Genomic DNA, 18,110 nt, shown 5'->3' on the forward strand with positions numbered 1-18,110 from the left:
TCTAATTTTACATTTGGGCTTGATTTTCTGCACAATTCTCCCCCCTGCTGCTGATTTTTCAGCCAAACTTGAGAGGGCATGGGCACATTTGCTTGTGGACGGACTCTTGTCGCTTCTTGGACTTTTTTCTTTTTTCCGTGCCCCTGCGCCATCCCTCTGCCTTCCCCAGTGGCTGGACCCAGCAGCCTAAAATGCACCTGCTCATATGCAAATTAGATTAAAGAAGAAATGGTGGCCTCTGCCATATTTCCCACTGATTTCACCAATTGAACGCCAGTTGCTGGAGTTAGCATTTAGGCCCTGGCACCCAGCCTTCAAAGATCAGTGGATAAAGCATCAGGAAGAATAATTAAGGGGCTTGTGTTAGTGCTGTAAGGGCAGTAATGCACAGCCCCAGCAACAGCACCAAAAATTTAGAAGCGAGGAAAAATCTTTTTTCCTGGCATCTCAGTGTTTACCTGCTTCTTCTCACTACAGCAGGGCCCTGAGGGCTATCACCGCACGTCTACATCCCAGAATGATGTGACTCCCTTGGAAAAGCTTGGAGCCCTGCCTCCCATTTGTAAATGATTCCAGGACTGATGTTCCGTTCCATCAGTGATGGAAAATACAGGCCTTTATGTCTTCAGATAGTGCACAATCTAACAATTGATACATTAATTTTCTGATTTCCATTTTTAAATCTTATTTAACATACAAATAAGGTACATATTTGTACAAATCCTGCAAGGGCTATTTGATGCTGCAGCTGAAAACAGTGCCACTGAGTGTGTCATTAGAAGGAAAGGATTGCCTTTGCATCAGAAGATTGTGGATTCAAGCTCCACACCAGGACATGAGCACATAATCTGGTTTTAAATTCCAGTGCAGTACTAAGCGCTAGATTGTTGAAGGTGCCCTGTTTCAGATTAAACTTCAATCTGAGGTCTTTCTTACAATTTGACCTTCTCCAGGTACCTTTCCTCCTGCCCAACGCAAAAGCCAGCTCTCATTGCAAACTCATACTTCCTTTGAGTCGATGCTACAATTTGTTGCCAAAGTAATCTGGGATACCGTGTCCTGGGCAAGCAGTTGACATTTTTTGTCATGAGATTACACATAGATTTATAGTATCCAGCCACATCACCAGAAGATAATCAGTATCAGACATGCTAGACACTTTCAAGCAGACTGAACTACCAAATAAATTTAATCCCTGATCAAATTATTTACCGTAGCAAGCAGTAACAGTGAGTTGTTGCAATCTGTCCAAATGACACAGCAACTTTGAACCAGTTCATGAGAACATAAATAAACCCATCAGTTGTGTTGCTTTGAAAGGCTTTCTTTACAGATCTTTCAAACAAAGGATGGACAGACATTTCTCTGAAAGGGAGTAGCCACACAATCCATACCAGTTACAGTTTTTCTTAGAATTACTTCAAAGCCTTTACCTACGGAGTCACATCTTACCTCCAAGTCTATTGTGGCCAGGTCAAAACCGCATCTGACTAGTACGTCAAAAGTATCCAATCATTGTACCCATAAAATCCTTTGAAATACACAGTTGCCTTTGTGAAGTCAATCTGAGAGATAGAGGCATTTTATTCATTGAACAACTACCTCCAGCATTCCACTCCCAAACAATACTGCCAAAAAGAGATGAACTGATATTTATCTCAGTGTGGTTTGTGGAACATTGTTGGCAAAGAATGGCTGCTGCATTTGTCCATATAATGAATATTATTCCATAACAGTAATTCATTACATAAGTGCTTTGGGATATTTCAATGCAGTAAGGCACAGTGTAAAGGGAAATATAATATTGTTAAGGATGATCAGAGTCAGATACTTTTCCACAGAGACAAGGTGAGCAAGTCATTTTAAATAGTGATGTATTGCTTATATTGGTTGGTGAGATGGCAGTGAGAGGGCAAGCTAAGTGCAAGGAATTGCAGGGAACCCTGGTAAAAAAGAATATCTTTACGCCAAGAGTGGTTATAATGTAGAATTATCTGCCACAATCAGTTGTTGAAGTAGAGTCTGTGAGTTCTTTAAAAAGGGAATTGACAAGAGAAAAATATAGGTGTATCGAGAGGAAGCAGAAAAGTGGGATTAGGCTAGGTGGCTGTTGTGGAGAAAAGCAATGGCACAGTTTTGACAGGCCGAATGGCCTGTGTCTGTGCAGTGTCCTGGTCCAATCTTGGGCACAATCTAATAGTCAGTCACAGAGCAACATTGTAAACAAAATCTGGGAGCAGGTTAACTTCTTGTTAAACTGGTCACGGGGTGGTGCATGGCACAAGGGACCTAAAATGTGATGAATCTATGCTAAAAGTGGTGTTAGAATAACTTCCAGAACTTGATAACATTTTGGCTACTTAGAAATTCTAGATGCAAAATTTTAGTTTTCATTCAGAATAAAAGCTGTTACATTGCTGAGTGTTGACCCCCAAATAGCTAGAAGGAGATAGAGGAGCAAATCTGTAGGAAAATTTCAGAGAAATGTAAAAATAATAGAGCAGTAATAGTAGAGGACTTCAATTACCCTAATATAGACTGGGGGAAAAAGTGTAAAGGGTAAGGAGGGTGAAGAATTCCTAAAACGTGTAGAGGAGAACTTTCTTAATCAGTATGTTTCTAGCCCAACAAGGAAGGAAGCAGTGCTGTATCTAGTTTTAGGGAATTAAGTAGGGCAAGTGGAGTGTGTTTCAGTGGGAGAACATCTGGGTAACAGTGATCATAATATAATTAGGTTTAAAGTAGTCACGGAAAGGGACAAAGAAAAATTAATGGCAAAAATACCAACTGGAAGAGAGCCAATTTCAATGATTTGAGAAGGGATCTCGCACAGGTGGACTGGAAACAAAGATTGGCCATGAAAACAGTAAATGATCAATGGCAGGCCTTCAGGGCAGAGATAGTTCGGGTACAAATCAAGCATAGTCCCATAAGGAGGAATCATGGGGCATCCAAAGCTAGAGCTCCCTGAATGACAAAGGAAATAGAGGCTAAAATAAAACAGAAAAAGGAGGTTTTTGACAAATGTCAGGTACAGAATAAAGTAGAAAACCAGGCAGAAAACAGTGCAGGGGGAAATTGAAAAAGGATATAAGAAGGGCAAAGAGAGAATATGAGAAAAGATTAGCGGGCAACATCACCCAAAAATCTTTTATAAACATAGAAAAAGAAAAAGGATAGTTAAAGGAACGGTGGGGCCGATTGGGGACAAAAAAGGAAATCATCATGTAGAGGCAGAGGGCATGACTGAGGTACTGAGTGAGTACTTTGGATCTGTCTTCACAAAAGAGGATGAAGTTAATGTCGCAGCAGAAGAGGAGGGAGTGGAGATATTGGATAGGATAACAATGGATAGAAAAGAGGTGCTAAATAGGTTGGCATCACTCAAAGTTAACAAGTCACCTGGTCCAGATGGGATGCATCCTAGGTTGCTGAGGGAAGCAAGGGTGGAGATAGCAGAAGCTCTGACCACAATATTTCAGTCCTCCTTGGATATGGGAGTGGTGCCAGAGGACTCGAGGATTGTAAATGTCACACCCCTGTTCAAAAAAGAGGGAGAGGGATAAACCTGGTACCTACAGGCCAGTCAGTCTAATGTCAGTGATGGGAAAATTACTAGAGACCATTGTCCAGGACAAAATTAATTCTCACTTGGAGAAGCATGGGTTAATAAGGGACAGCCAGTACAGATTTGTTAAAGGTAAATTGTGTCAGACTAACCTGATTTGAGTTCTTTGATGAAGTATCAGAGAGGTTTGCTGAAGGTAGTGCAGTAGATGTTGTATATATGGACTTTCAAAAGGCATTTGATAAATTACCATATAACAGACTTATTCGGAAAGTAGGAGCACACGGGATTAAAGGGACGGTGATAACTTGGGTACGTAATTGGCTACGGGATAGGAGGCAGAGAGTAGCAGTGAACGGATGTTTTTCTGACATAGAAACATAGAAAAAAAGAGCAGGAGTAGGCCATTCGTCCCTTCGAGCCTGCTCTGCCATTCAATATGATCATGGCTGATCCTCTATCTCAATACCATATTCCCACTCTCTCCCCATACCCCTTGATGCTTTTTGTGTCTGGAAATCTATCTATCTCCTTCTTAAATATATTCAGTGACTTGGCCTCCACAGCCTTCTGTGGTAGAGAATTCCACAGGTTCACCACCCCCTGAGTGAAGAAAGTTCTCCTCATCTCAGTCCTAAATGTCCTACCCCGTATCCTGAGACTGTGACCCCTTGTTCTGGATCCCCCAGCCAGGGGAAACATCCTCCCTGCATCCAGTCTGTCTAGCCCTGTCAGAATTTTATATGTTTCAATGAGATCCCCTCTTATTCTTCTAAACTCGAGTGAATACAGGCCAAGTCGACCCAATCTCTCCTCATACGACAGTCCTGCCATCCCAGGAATCAGTCTGGTGAACCTTCACTGCACTCCCTCTATGGCAAGTATATCCTTTTCTTGGGTAAGGAGACCAGAACTGCACACAATACTCCAGGTGTGGTCTCACCAAGGCCCTGTATAACTGCAGTAAGATATCCTTGCTCCTGTACTCAAATCCTCTTGCAATGAAGGCCAACATACCATTTGCCTTCCTAACTGACTAGAGAAGTATGCAGTGTGGTCCCCCAGGGGTCAGTATTCGGACCATTGCCTTCCTTATATATAAATGACCTGGACTCGGGTATAGGGAGTACAATTTTGAAGTTTGCGGATTATACAAAACTTGGCAATGAGGTAAATAGTGAGGAGGATAGTAGCAGTCTTCAGGAGGACATAGATAGACTATGTCTATGGACAGACACATGGTGGATGCAATTTAAAGCTGATAAGTGTGAAGTGATGCACTTTGGGAGGAACAACATGGAGAGGCAGTATAATCTAAATGGTACTATTTTGAGGGGGGTGCAAGAGCAGGGGGATGCATATTCACAAATCTTTGAAGGTGGCAGGTCAAGTTGATAAGGCGGATTAAGAAAGCATATGAGATACTTGGCTTTGTAAATAGGGGCGTTGAATCACAAAAATAAGGAAATCATGCTGAACCTTTACAAATTGTTATTTAGGCCTCAGCTGGCGTATTGTGTATAATTCTGGGCACCACACTTTTTAGGAAGGATGTCAAGGCCTTGGAGAGGGTACAGAGGAGATTTACCAGGATGATACCGGGGATGAGGGATTTCAGTTATGTGGAGAGATTGGAGAAGCTGGGATTGTTCTCCTTAGAGCAGAGAAGTTTAAGGGGAGACCTAATAGAGGTATTCAAAATTATGAGGGGTTTTAATAGGGCAAGTAGGGAGAAACTGTTTCTTCTGGCAACTGGGTCGGTAACCAGAAGTCATAAATTTAAAATAATTGGCAATAGAACTAGAGGGGAAATTAGGAGAAATTCTTTCACACACTGGATTAAGATCTGGAATGCACTACCTGAAAGACTAGTGGAAGCAGATTCCATAGGAACTTTTAAAAGACAATTGGACATGTACTTGAAGAGGACTAATTTGCAGGGTTATGGGGAAAAAGCTGGGGTGTGGGACTAAATTGGACAGCTCTTTTAAAGAGCCGGCGCAGGCACGACGGGCCAAATGGCTTCCTTCTGTGCTATAAGATTCTATGATTCAATTTGCAGCCCCTTTAAACTCGCAGTCCTTTGCCTTTTCTTCCTCTTTCTGTATTTGCCTTCCAGTTCTTGCAGAAAGAATTGCGTTTAGATTTAAAATAGTAATATTCAAAGACAAGTATGTAGGAATGGATTTTTTATGGTCCAAGATCTACCTGCGTGACTCGCAACCAAGTCTAAGCAGGAATAGGTGGAGAGAAACAGCTTGGATGCAAGATGCCCTGAATGTTATGATTTCTATTGTTCAATCAGTATTGCTTGCTCTTGTTTTTATTGATTGATCAGAGAATTGAATATCAGTCAGTAAAATTACAAAGAAGATGAAGTGAGATGGTAAAGACTAAAGTGCTTTTGGAAACAGCCTAAAAGCATATCAAAGCTGGCATTGCATAGTGACTGACAGCTTGCGCTACAAGTATATGAAGGTTAGAGGTGGAAGAAAATTGACTGTGATAACATGAGGTGTTATGTAAACACAAGTCCATTGTACTCCATTTTCTTAGCTTTCAGTTTACCCGAGCTTCAACTTTAACCTAAGAATTAGCCTTTTTTTCCCCAAGAGGTCAGCTTCAACACTAACATTTTACTAAATGCACAAATAATACATATTTGAAGAACACCACTTTTTTTCTCATTTGCTTTGCTTTATTAGATTAACCCTTTCAATACTATTGGGTCAGGCACTTGTATAAGTGCAGGGGTTAGGCTCAAAAACGTGCTCCTGTGTATAAAAAAAATAGTAATTACTAGTTATTGCAGAAAAAGCAAATACTGTTACATTCGTATAAAGGATCGACCCCTGACAGGTAATAAAAACTGGGAAACAACACAAGATTCACTACATTCAATATTTTAAAACTTTTTTTTCTTTCATCCAGTTTGTAATACATTTAACTGTAATTGCTAATGGCAGTTCATTGTCAATAGTGCAAACGTTCATGTTTTCAGCCACATGCTTTTCTTCAGCAGACCTTGGGTTCAAGATTAAATATTCAGCAAAATGTTATCATAACACTTCTATTTTCAGCTACAGTACTTGAAAACAGTCAGCTGAAGAGAAAAGCAGAAGTAAGTACAACAGAAAAAGTAAGCCCTGACACCAGCTCCATTTCCGATCTGGCCTCACCTCCTTCTATTTTCCTTGATTCTCATAAATAATGGGAGTGCATATTATCATGGTCACTGTATGATTCAGAATTTTAGCTCGCCAATAATTGCTAGTTTGGAGTTCTTTTGTTTTTATAAACAATGTTCCATTAAAGTATCTGTACTTATCCATTAAAGTACCTTTCTGGTATTTTCAGTTTAAAGCTTTAGAAGGCTTCTTTGTGAAATCCTGTATCTAACCATTTCCTGAGGTATAAATGGACCAGATATAGCAGTGATATAGGCCAAGGAGATTTCTTTATAGTGTGCCCACTCCATAACACTGGGTACAATCTTTATGGTCTCTTTGGAAACTGCTGCTGGGATTATTCTTAGCTTGTTTTCCCAATTCTCTAACCATCTTTGAAAATCTGCAAATATTAGCGAGGTGGCTGTTGCAAAAGGAGAAAATACCCTAAATTGACCAATTTCTAAAGAGGTCTTGTTACTATGGAATGGATGTGCTGCAAGGGATATTACTCCAGTTTGTACTCCAACAAATGACTCATTATAAGGCGCCACGTGCAAAGCTTGTAAAATTTTTTTTCCAGATTATGAAAACGTTGACATATAATGTAAGTTTGGAATGTACTCTATATAGTAAGTACTGAGCAGTGATAGTAATTTATCTGTGCCTTAGTCCTTAAACAAAAATACATTCCATCTAAGCATCTTCCAAGCTGCTAGTAAACATATTTATCAACTCCACAACAACAACTTGCATTTATATAGCAACTTTAATGTAGTAAAATGTCCCAAGGCGCTTCACAGGAACGTTATCAAACAAAATTTGACACCGAGCCACATAAGGAGATATTAGGTGACCAAAGGCTTGGTCAAAGAGGTAAGTTTTAAGGAACATCTTAAAGAAGGAAAGAGAGGTTTAGGAATTCCAGAGCTTCGGGCCTAGGCAGATGAAGGTACGGCTGCCAACCGTGGAGCAATGAAAATCGGGGGTGCGCATGAGGCCAGAATTGGAGAAGCGCAGAGATCTCGGAGGGTTGTAGGGCTGGAGGAGGATACAGAGATAGGGTGGGGCGAGGCCATAGAGTGATTTGAAAACAAGGATAAGAATTTTAAAATCGAGGAGTTGCTGGACCCCGGAGCCAATGTAGGTCGGCGAGCACAGGGGTGATGGGTGAACAAGACTTGGTATGGATTAGCATATGGGCAGCAGAATTTTGGAAGAGTTTAAGTTTACGGAGGGTGCAAAGCTGGAGGCTGGCCAGGAGAGCATTGGAATAGTTGAGTCTAGAGGTAGCAAAGGCATGGATAAGGATTTCAGCAGCAGGTGAGCTGAGGCAGGGGCGGAGGTGGGTGATGTTATGGAGGTGGAAGTAAGTGGTCTTGGTGATGGGGAGGATATGGGGTTGGAAGCTCAGCTCAGGGTTACGTGGGAAGTCAAGGTTGTGAACGGTCTGGTTCAGCCTCAGACAGTGGCCAGCAATATGGATAGTATTTCTGGTCTCTTTAGAAACTAAAGGGGGGTTGTTCCGTTTTGTTTGTTTTCCCCAACATTCTTTCCCACCCCAACCATCTCTGAGTATTGGAAAATATTCTGGATATTTTTTGTTAGTTGTGAGAGTGCTTAATTCTTTCTGCTCTAACATGTAACTATTCTAGCATCTCTGCCTATTATAGTTATGATTTGTGAGGCACGTAACTAATGCTACAGTGTGTAAAAGTCTGTACACCATGGGATTGGAATATTTTTGAACTATTTTAGAGGAATGAGGTTGTAATTGATTTTAGTTTAAATGAATACTACTGACCTGTATGATGAACTAAACATGGAACATCACTTATCTGAACAGATCTTCATCTTCACTCAGCTGCCAAAACGGAACTTCAAATGGTTACATAAATGCTATGACCAGCATTTTAAGGGTTAATTTAAAATGCCTTTTGCAGATCAGTGGAGACATTTCACTTTTCTGTATGAATATTTGAATTCTATTCTTTTGCGTACGATGTAAAAAGGTATTTCAAATGCATGCAATGCTAATTAAAATACTGGTACAAAGATTACAACTACTTTTCATAATAAAATACATTACCTTATTAGTTTTGTTTTCAGTATTTTAAATTCTGTTTCATTGTTGGTCCATCAAAAAAGCCCACCTTACTGCCCATAAGATTAGGTACAGTGATAGAAGCTATTGTGAGCGTATCCTGTACAGTACATTGTAAGGGAAAAGCTATCAAGCGGAGGGCAAGTGGCAAATTTAGGATATAATCACTGTCGTCATTTTATTTTGAACTATTTTTAATGTGTAAATCAAAATTTAATTTTTTCTTTATTGGTACGGATTCTTCACCATTGTCACTCTGTTGAGGTAAAACTAAGGTTGAACAGTTATTTTATATCCTTGCAAGTTTTCCTATAAAGTGGGGAATGTTTTCCTCCTTTTTACTATTCAGATGCCAATGCAATTCTAATGGAAATGGCTGTGCGCTGTATGAGGAATTGGGTTGACTCTTGCTCTGATTGTTCTTTAACTGTAAGAAAGTGCCTAGCCTCCAGTTGGCACTTCCAATTGATTATACTGCCAAGATTCAGTAATAGCTAGAGCCATCCTGAATCCTACCGCTTTGTGGCGCAGTGGGCAACCCATCATGCCATGATACTACAACTGAAACTCTATTTATTTTACAGTTACATAAGGTTTTGTGATCACTTCTCGGCCTATTGAATAAGATTAAACGTAGTGAAGTTTACAGTATTTTTTTCCTCTTTCCCTTCAACATTTCTCTCTTTTTGATCTCCTTCCCTCTGGTTGTGTAACACACTTTTTCCTATTGGCAAATTGACAAGCAGTTAGCTTGCTGCTAATCTTCTGCTGCTACCACTCGTAGGTACCAGAGAGAATGGTAATAGTTGCCTTTCTGACTACCAGATGTTGGATCAAGAAAATGGTGTAAAAAAACCTGCAGTTGTAAACCGACAATCAACCATCATGGCAGAGCACATTAGTTCATCAACGCATTGTGCCACTGGCAAACCAAAGTGACATCAACTGTTTTATATGCATATTATTTCTTAACTGTTGGTTTTGTTGACAGCTGTAATGTATTGTGATGTAAAAAGATCTTTCAAACTGTACAAATATTTGCATGGTGTCACTGTACAATTTATGTTGGTGTTGTAAATCACATAAGGATTTTTCTTAATACTTTCTGGGAGCAGGTATCAGGACAGTAAAGCATGAGTCAAAATCAAATACAGCTAAATGAACTTATACACATGTCATCTTTTCAATTTCTTTCTTTAAAAATTGTATGTGTGCATAAGAAATTTGCTTCTGTGCCTGTTGCTCCACTCAAACAGGGTGTTGCTGCAAATTTACCCTACAACACTGCAATGTGGATGTATACAAAATACACAGAAGTGCAACTGATTGTAACTACATATCTTGTGCATTTTGGTGTCATACCTAATAAACTTTCTTCACTTGCCCAGAATTATCTTACCCAAGAAAAGTTCTATTACATCTTTAACTCATACTGGTATTTTACACCCTTTAACATGAGTATTTTTGTTTCCACTGTTAGTGTAAATGTGGCAAGGAAATCCCAACATAAAGAATGGAAAGAGGTTTTGACTCTTGATTCTATCTCAGTGGTGGTCTGATGGTGGAGTAACATTGTTGTTTGTACCCGCCTTGGACCAATGCAGTAGCAATATGGAATAATGCTTTGTGCAGCCATGTTCTATTGAAAGCTGGTACTTCTGAAGTTCTTGGCATCATTGTTCATAAGCTGGCACATACACAACACAGCACATATGTGCCTGAATTTCAGAGGAAGTCTGTCTAGTCAGCGTGACTGAGGTAATTTCAGTAGATCAGTACAGTGCAGGCATTAGAAATTAATAACATCTTTCAAAGCATCATTATAGATTATATATAGTTAAATAAGTTCCAGATACTGCAAAATGTTTCACAAATTGTATCCACTTACCTTTGATTTGAATTCTGAACAAATTTTGTCTTTATGTAAATAGATTGCCCACGGGTTGCTTTTTTTCTTGTTAAAGTAGTGAGCTGCATATAGAAGGCACTGGCAATTTTTCACACAGAAATGGGGCACCCTCAGGAATTTGGGCTTTTCTAAGATGCTGGCTCACCACCACCGTCTCAAGGGCAATTAGGGATGGGCAATAAATGCTGGCCTTGCCAGTGATGCCCACATCCCATGAACGAATAATTTAAAAAAAATAACAGACTGGTCAATTATTGGCTGCCTGTATGATCAGTGATGCTCACTTAGTTGCTGCATACACAGAGCATCATTGGGTTAAAACTAAAATGGCACTATGGACATCAGCAGTTACCAGTAACTATTTGAGTACTAATTGTTTTAAAGAATCAGCAACTGGTGGTTTGTAATTAGATCCAAAAGAAACACTGGAAAGTTCTCTTTGCCAACTTCAATTCACTCTTTGACGGCTTTATTTGTTTTTGAATAATATAATTTCTTTTTTGAAACTTTTGCAAAGGGTAACCCATATGTGTATAGAAATGTGCTGGTGACCTAGAGATTTGTTTGATATGCAGAATGCCTTTGAAGATATTCAGCCAATGGAGGATAGCTCCGTATCACAAATTCTCATTACAATCCTAGCAGTCTATGCAGAGTAAAATTATGCTGTTTACCCTTTCAAAAATTCTATTTTAAAATACCATGAAGACAAGAAAGTGTTTATTAGGAAAATAACAAATATTCTAGCAATGCATATAATTTTAAGTAAGTTTGTGCATATATCTGTGTTGCTTTAGTTTCTAGTCCTGATTCAATTTTAAGATGAGCAATATTTTTTAAAAATTAAAATGAACATTATTGCTCTTTTGTACAATAAATCCTTGATTAACTTTACTTCAGTGTTTTTTGTAGTTTGTGTAATTTATCCTACAGCGTTGGCTGTTAAATTGTTACATACTTTGACTTGATCACTTTTCGAAGATGAGGGAAGATTTGAGTAAGACAGTTTGGAAAGGCTGGTAGGTGCAATTAACTGTGATACAGAAGAATAATGGTGGTTCTTTAAATCTATACTTATAGACAGGGAAGCCTTGCATGTTCCTCGGATAAAAAGGAGGGTACTTGATGAAGTGAAACTTAAATAGCTTAATGGAGGTTCAAAGGGAAATTTTAAAAAAATGTTTCATGTAGGTATAAAGCAAATAACTGTCAATGGAGTAAGGACCAGTATAAGAGACAGTTGCGGGTAACTAAAGCTGCTATTCAAAATGCTAAAAAGGCATGAGAAAAAAGGATTGTGTGAAAAGTAGCGGCAAAGTTTTTCAGTTCAAACAGGAGCCAGAAAATAAGGACTACAGGTCCTTCGAGAAATTTGGCACGGCTGGGCATGTTTGAAGACCAAGAAATGGATGAAATACTAAACGGATACTTTGCTTCTGCTTTCATTATTGAAGAGGATGCTCAGGTGATACCAGATAGGGGTGATCCTAAAATTGTACCCATAGATGTAAATGCCAAAACGGCACTCAAGGTTGATTGAGCTGCTAACTTGACGCCGCTTACCCCAGAGTGCTGAAGGAAATGGCAGCGGTGTTATGTGAACCATTGACTCATATATTTAGTTTCTCTTTGAAATCTGGGCTAGTTGTAATGGATTGGCAGGATGCTCATGTGGTCCCATTATTTAAGAAGAGGAAGAAATGGGGGCCTGGGAATTATAGGCATTTTTAGGGATTCGATGTGTGAATACTTGGAGGGGTTGATAATTATTAAAGTATCCTGGCATGGCTTTAGGAAATGGAGGCCCTGCTTCACTAATCTGATTTGAGTTCTTGGAGAGGAGACAAAAGTGTGATGGCAATCCAGTAGATGTTATATATTTTGATTTTCAGAAAGCTTTTTGTAAGGTGCCACACAGATATTGGGGAGGACTTCACCCTGTGGTATTGATGGTCAGATATTATGCTGGATAGGAAATTGATAGTACTCTTATAAGCAGAAGGTCGTCATGAATCGGGCCAAGTCACGTACAATCCAGCAGGCTCTATGTTGGGACTGTTGTTCATCATCAAATGTGCACGGGAGTTGGGTATTTAGTTCAAATAAATGAGCAACAGGTCAATTTAGATAATTAAGGAAATTGGCTTGTGTGTTGCAGAATTTGGATAAGTACGAAGTGATGCACTCCAGGCTTGTGTATACAATGCCAAGGTACTTGTTAAATGTTAGGAGAGGGACGTGAAGGTGAAAGCTGATAAGTAATTGAAGGTCCACAAGCACTAGTAGGGCAAATATGATTTTAGGTTGCATTGCTAAGACAGTATAGTATAAAACTGCTGTACTTAGGTTGTACAAAGCCTTGGTATAGCTGTACTTGGGATGTTGTGTACAGTTTGGTTCCCATGAATGGTAAGAGATATCAGGGCCCAGAGAAGATACAGAGGAGGACAACCAAAATGATACTCCGTTCTAGGACCCTTGGTTATCAGGATATGCTTTAGGAGTTGATATTTTCATTAGAGAAACACAGGCTTAGAAGAAATATGATTGAAGTTTTCATAGTGATGAAAGGCTTAGATTCTGCCCAGTTGGATACCCTATTTGAACATAAGAAAATAAGAAATAGGAGCAGGAGTAGGCCATACAGCCCCTCGAGCCTCTTCACCATTCAGTCAAATTGTGGCTGAACTTCGACCTCAACTCCACTTTCCTGCCCGATCCCCATATCCCTTGATTCCCCTGGAGTCCAAAAATCTATCTGTCTCAGCCTTGAGTATACTCAACGACTCAGCATCCACAGCCCTCTGGGGTAGAGAATTCCGAAGATTCACAGCCCTCTGAGTGAAGAAATTCCCCCTCATCGCAGTCTTAAATGGGCCACCCCTTATCCTGCGACTATGCCCCCTTGTTCTAGACTCCCCAGCCAGAGGAAACAACCTCTCACCATCTACCCTGTCAAGCCCCCTCAGGATCTTACATGTTTCAATGAGATCACCTCTCATTCTTCTAAACTCCAGAGAGTATAGGCCCATTCTACTCAATCTCTCCTCATAGGACAACCCTCTCATCCCATGAATTAATCTAGTGAACCTTCGTTGCACCACCTCCAAGGCAAGTATATCCTTCCTTAGATAAGGAGACCAAAACTGTATGCAGTACTCTCGGTGAGGTCTCTCTTGAGATGGATGGGGATGGAAAAATAGGGAGGCAGCATATAAAATCTTTAGGCAAAGAGTTAGGTTGTATGTTAGTAAGTAATTCTTTCCACAGAGTTGTCACCCTCTGGAACAGATAACCAAATCATGCAGTGAGTATAGATTTACTGCACTCCTTCAAATGGAAGGTAGACAAGTTCCTGAGAGAGGAGGACATTCCAAGCTGTAGAAGTTAAGTTGTGGGTTGGCTGCAATAACTGAGCTTCAAGATTAACTGCACTCTCCTGGAACTTGCTTGATTGAGAGTTAAAGAGAAATTTCCCAGAGTTTTTTTCGAAATTGGCCTCCGGTTTTACTGTGTTTTCGCCTTTCCTGGGAGACTGCATGACTAACGGAGAGGGCCAATAGTATCATGGATGGGATGGACTAGATTGACCAGATTGCCTTTTTCAAATTTTCATTGCAGGAACACTTTTTTAAAAAAAATTCTCAACGTTCTCCTACTGAGCTACGATGTATTATGTACTGTATGTGTAGCATATAATATCTGTACAGCTAAAAGAAAAGCAGATGATGTATTATACTTGTAGTATTAATGCAGGACTGTTTAATATTAAGTAATATATGTTAGATGGAGATTGATGAAAAATCTGTAAGTTGCTTTATATATTCATTAAGTTGTCTCATCCAAAATAAGGGTGGCTCAACACTTGTTTTGAAAATAGCCAACTTGAGCACCTTGTATCAAAAAAAGCTATGCAAATTGAAACTTTATAAATGGGTTGATGTGAACTACAAAATTAGTTAAGGATTTGTTCTTGATCGGGAAGAGGGCTTAATAGTTATTTTTCTGAAGTAATTGCTAAATTATGAAGTAGAATCGTGACAAAATTCCATAAAGACTAAACTTCGACACCTTGCTTGTCCCCCTATCCCCAATCCTATTAATCCCAAAAAGATCTTGTTATTATTTTGTAGCAAAGCAGAATAGAAGAGAAGTGTAGGTTGCATTCTGTTTATACGAGGTGATCGATTCTGAAATCTTTTGAATACCTACCGCAGAAATGGCCCATATACCTAGTTATTCAAAATATATATCTGTCATATATATCTGTCTCTCCCGTAGCTGTCACTCTAATTAGAATTTAATATTTTCTAACTATCATCAAAATGCAGTGATGCTAATCACAGCAAGTTCACTTGAGATGGGTTCAAAATTCAACACATTTGCCAAAAGGAAAAAATAACACAAATTACGTTGAAGAAAGACACTGTCTCTCTTGGCTTAAAGTAAAATATGAATAGCTTTTATTTACAAGCTTAGTTGAAACCCTACTCAAATTCATCATCTAGTCTGCATTCAAATCCTTCTTAAACACACAAACCGTTAAGGACAGAGACACAATTTAACTTTTCCACTTAAAAATAAATAATAGTAGATGTATAAAATGAACATAATCAGGTGGCGCTCACACTCTCGCTTTTTTTTAAAGAAGGATTCAAATACAAATCATAACTGAAATAAAGCAGTGGTGGCTGAAAAGCTATAGTGGGGCAGGAGGGAGTTAATGGCAGGTGGACCATTTAAGCAAGCATCATCCTGGGTGAGAGCGGGGCTGCAGGGAGAGGTAGACTTTCATGCACAGTTGGCAATGGGGGAGCATTAGCAGGCATTTTTATTCTATGGTCATTTTAATTTAAATTTAAAAAAAAAAAAAAATTAGTTGATTGTAGTTTAGAATCTGTTGATGCCATGTGTCGACCTGTGATCCTTGGGTAGCAGAGGCTGAGGGCCTGAGGTGCAACAGTCAAGGAGCCTAAGATTACACTGTGTTTGGGAAGTGTTGACACAGGTTTTCCCATTCTAAATGTTGTCATAAAAGCATTAATCAAAAATCATGATGCAGGAATCAAGAGTAATAACTATAAGAAGTATGAGTCATATATAAGACTTTGAATGCAGTACCAATTGATCTCCCATAGTGTTGTGGATGAGTGTCAAGACCAGGTGTGGTCTTCACTTGAAACAGGGATAGAGAGTGGGTATTGTTGAACCAAGGCACACAGGTGTCATTCAGTCCCCATTTTAAAGTTATACGCTCTGTACTTATTTTCGTAGGTTTATATCATAAATTCCTATGTCCGCATTTAGAATGGAAACCTCAAATATAAACTTGCTACCATTCAGCTGCCCATCTGCTGCTTCCCCCCCCCCCCCTCACTCCTTGCCTATCTCCTCTCTGTGCTTTCCTAGCCATCATCTCATCCTCCACCCTTTGTAAATTTCAGCTTAGCCAAAATTCTACTGCTGTATTGTATCCTGTACCATAATCCTGCTCACTTATCATCTTGTCTTCGCTGACCTACATTGGTTCCTAGGCCCCACATGCCTATGTTGACTCATTCAAGGACAGAGTCTTATGATTTCAGACACAGATAATCAAACTCACATCAAATTTTATTTAGTAACTTTATTATCAGCACTGCAAAGGTTCAGAAAGGGCATAGTTACCTAATTCAGAGAACAAAGGCACGGTGGTTTCAGCGCTTTCTTCCCAGATTCTTTCCAACAGTCAGTGGCTCCGCCACCAACTAGCATTGCTCCAACCATAACCACAAGACCATCTGGTTATCACATACGTACCATTCCCTTATTTCACTTTGCATTCAAAGACTATCGGTTTACACAACAACAACTTGTATTTATATAGCGCCTTTAAAGTAGTAAAATGTCCCAAGGCGCTTCTCAGGAGCGATTATTAAACAAAATTTGACACCGAGTCACATAAGGAGATATTAGGACAGGTGACCAAAAGCTTGTACAAAGGGGTAGGTTTTAAGGAGTATCTTTAAAGGAGGACAGAGAGGTTTAGGGAGGGAATTCCAGAGCTTAGGGTCGAGGCAGATGGAGGCACTGCCGCCAATGGTGGAGCATTGAAAATTGGGGATGTGCAAGAGGCAAGAATTGGAGGAGCGCAGATATATCGGAGGGTTGTAGGGCTGGAGGAGGTTACGGAGGAAATTACAGAGATAGAGAGGGATGAGGCCATGGAGGAATTTCAAAAAAAAGGATGAGAATTTTAAAATCGAGACATTCCCGGACCGGGAGCCAATGTAGGTCAGTGAGCACGGGTGATGGGTGAACGGGACTCGGTGAGAGTTAGGATACAGGCAGCAGAGTTTTGAATTAGCTCAAGTTTATGGATGGTGGTAGATGGGAGGTCAGCCGGCCTCAAGAGTATTGAAATAGTCCAGTCTAGAGGTAACAAAGGCATGGATGAGGGTTTCAGCAGCAGATGAGCACCTGAGGCAGGGTCGGAGACGGACGATGTTACGGAGGTGGAAGTAGGCGGTCTTGGTGATGGATTGGATATGTGGTCGGAAGCTCATCTCAGGGTCAGATAGGATGCCAAGTTTGCGAATGGTCTGGTTCAGCCCGAGACTGTGGCCAGGCAGAGGGATGGAGTCGGTGGCGAGGGAACGGAGATTATGCCGGGTACCGATGACAATGGCTTTGATCTTCCCAGTATTTAGTTGGAGGAAATTTTTGCTCATCCAGTACTGGATGTGAGACAGCGGTGTGACAAATCAGAGACCGTGGAAGGGCCGAGGGAGGTAGTGATGAGATAGATCTAGGTGTCGTCAGTGTACATGTGGAACCTGACCTCGTGTTTTTGAATGGTGTCGCTGAGGGGCAGCATGTAGATGAGAAATAGGAGGGTGTCAAGGATAGATCCTTGGGGGATTCCAGAGGTAACGGTGCAGGGGAGGGAAGAGAAGCCATTGCAGGCGATTCTCTGGAAAGAGAAGAGTGGAACCAGGCGAGCGCAATCCCACCCAGCTGGATGACGAAAGAGAGGCATTGGAGGCGGATGGCGTGGTCCACTGTTTCAAAGGCTGCAGACAAGTTGAGAAGGATGAGGAGGGATAGTTTACCAAGGTGAGTGACATAAGATGTCATTTGTGACTTTGATATGGGCCATTTCAGTACTGTGGCAGGGGTGGAAACATGATTGGAGCTGGAGAGTCTAGAACTAGAGGGCATAGTCGGAGGATAAGGGGTCGGCCATTTAAAACTGAGATGAGGAGGAATTTCTTCACTGAGGGTTGTGAATCTTTGGAATTCTCTACCCCAGAGGGCTGTGGATGCTGAGTCTTTGAATATATTCAAGGCTGAGATAGATAGATTTTTGGACTCTAGGGGAAT

At 40.3% G+C, this 18,110-nt stretch overlaps 1 protein-coding gene across 3 annotated transcripts in view; it reads left to right on the forward strand.

The window, feature by feature from the left end:
* scfd2 (sec1 family domain containing 2) overlaps positions 1-18,110 on the forward strand; it is a 364,834-nt gene that overhangs the window by 60,499 nt on the left and 286,225 nt on the right. The window lies entirely within an intron of this gene.

This window comes from Heptranchias perlo, chromosome 1, assembly GCF_035084215.1.
Source record: "Heptranchias perlo isolate sHepPer1 chromosome 1, sHepPer1.hap1, whole genome shotgun sequence".
NCBI lineage: Eukaryota > Metazoa > Chordata > Chondrichthyes > Hexanchiformes > Hexanchidae > Heptranchias > Heptranchias perlo.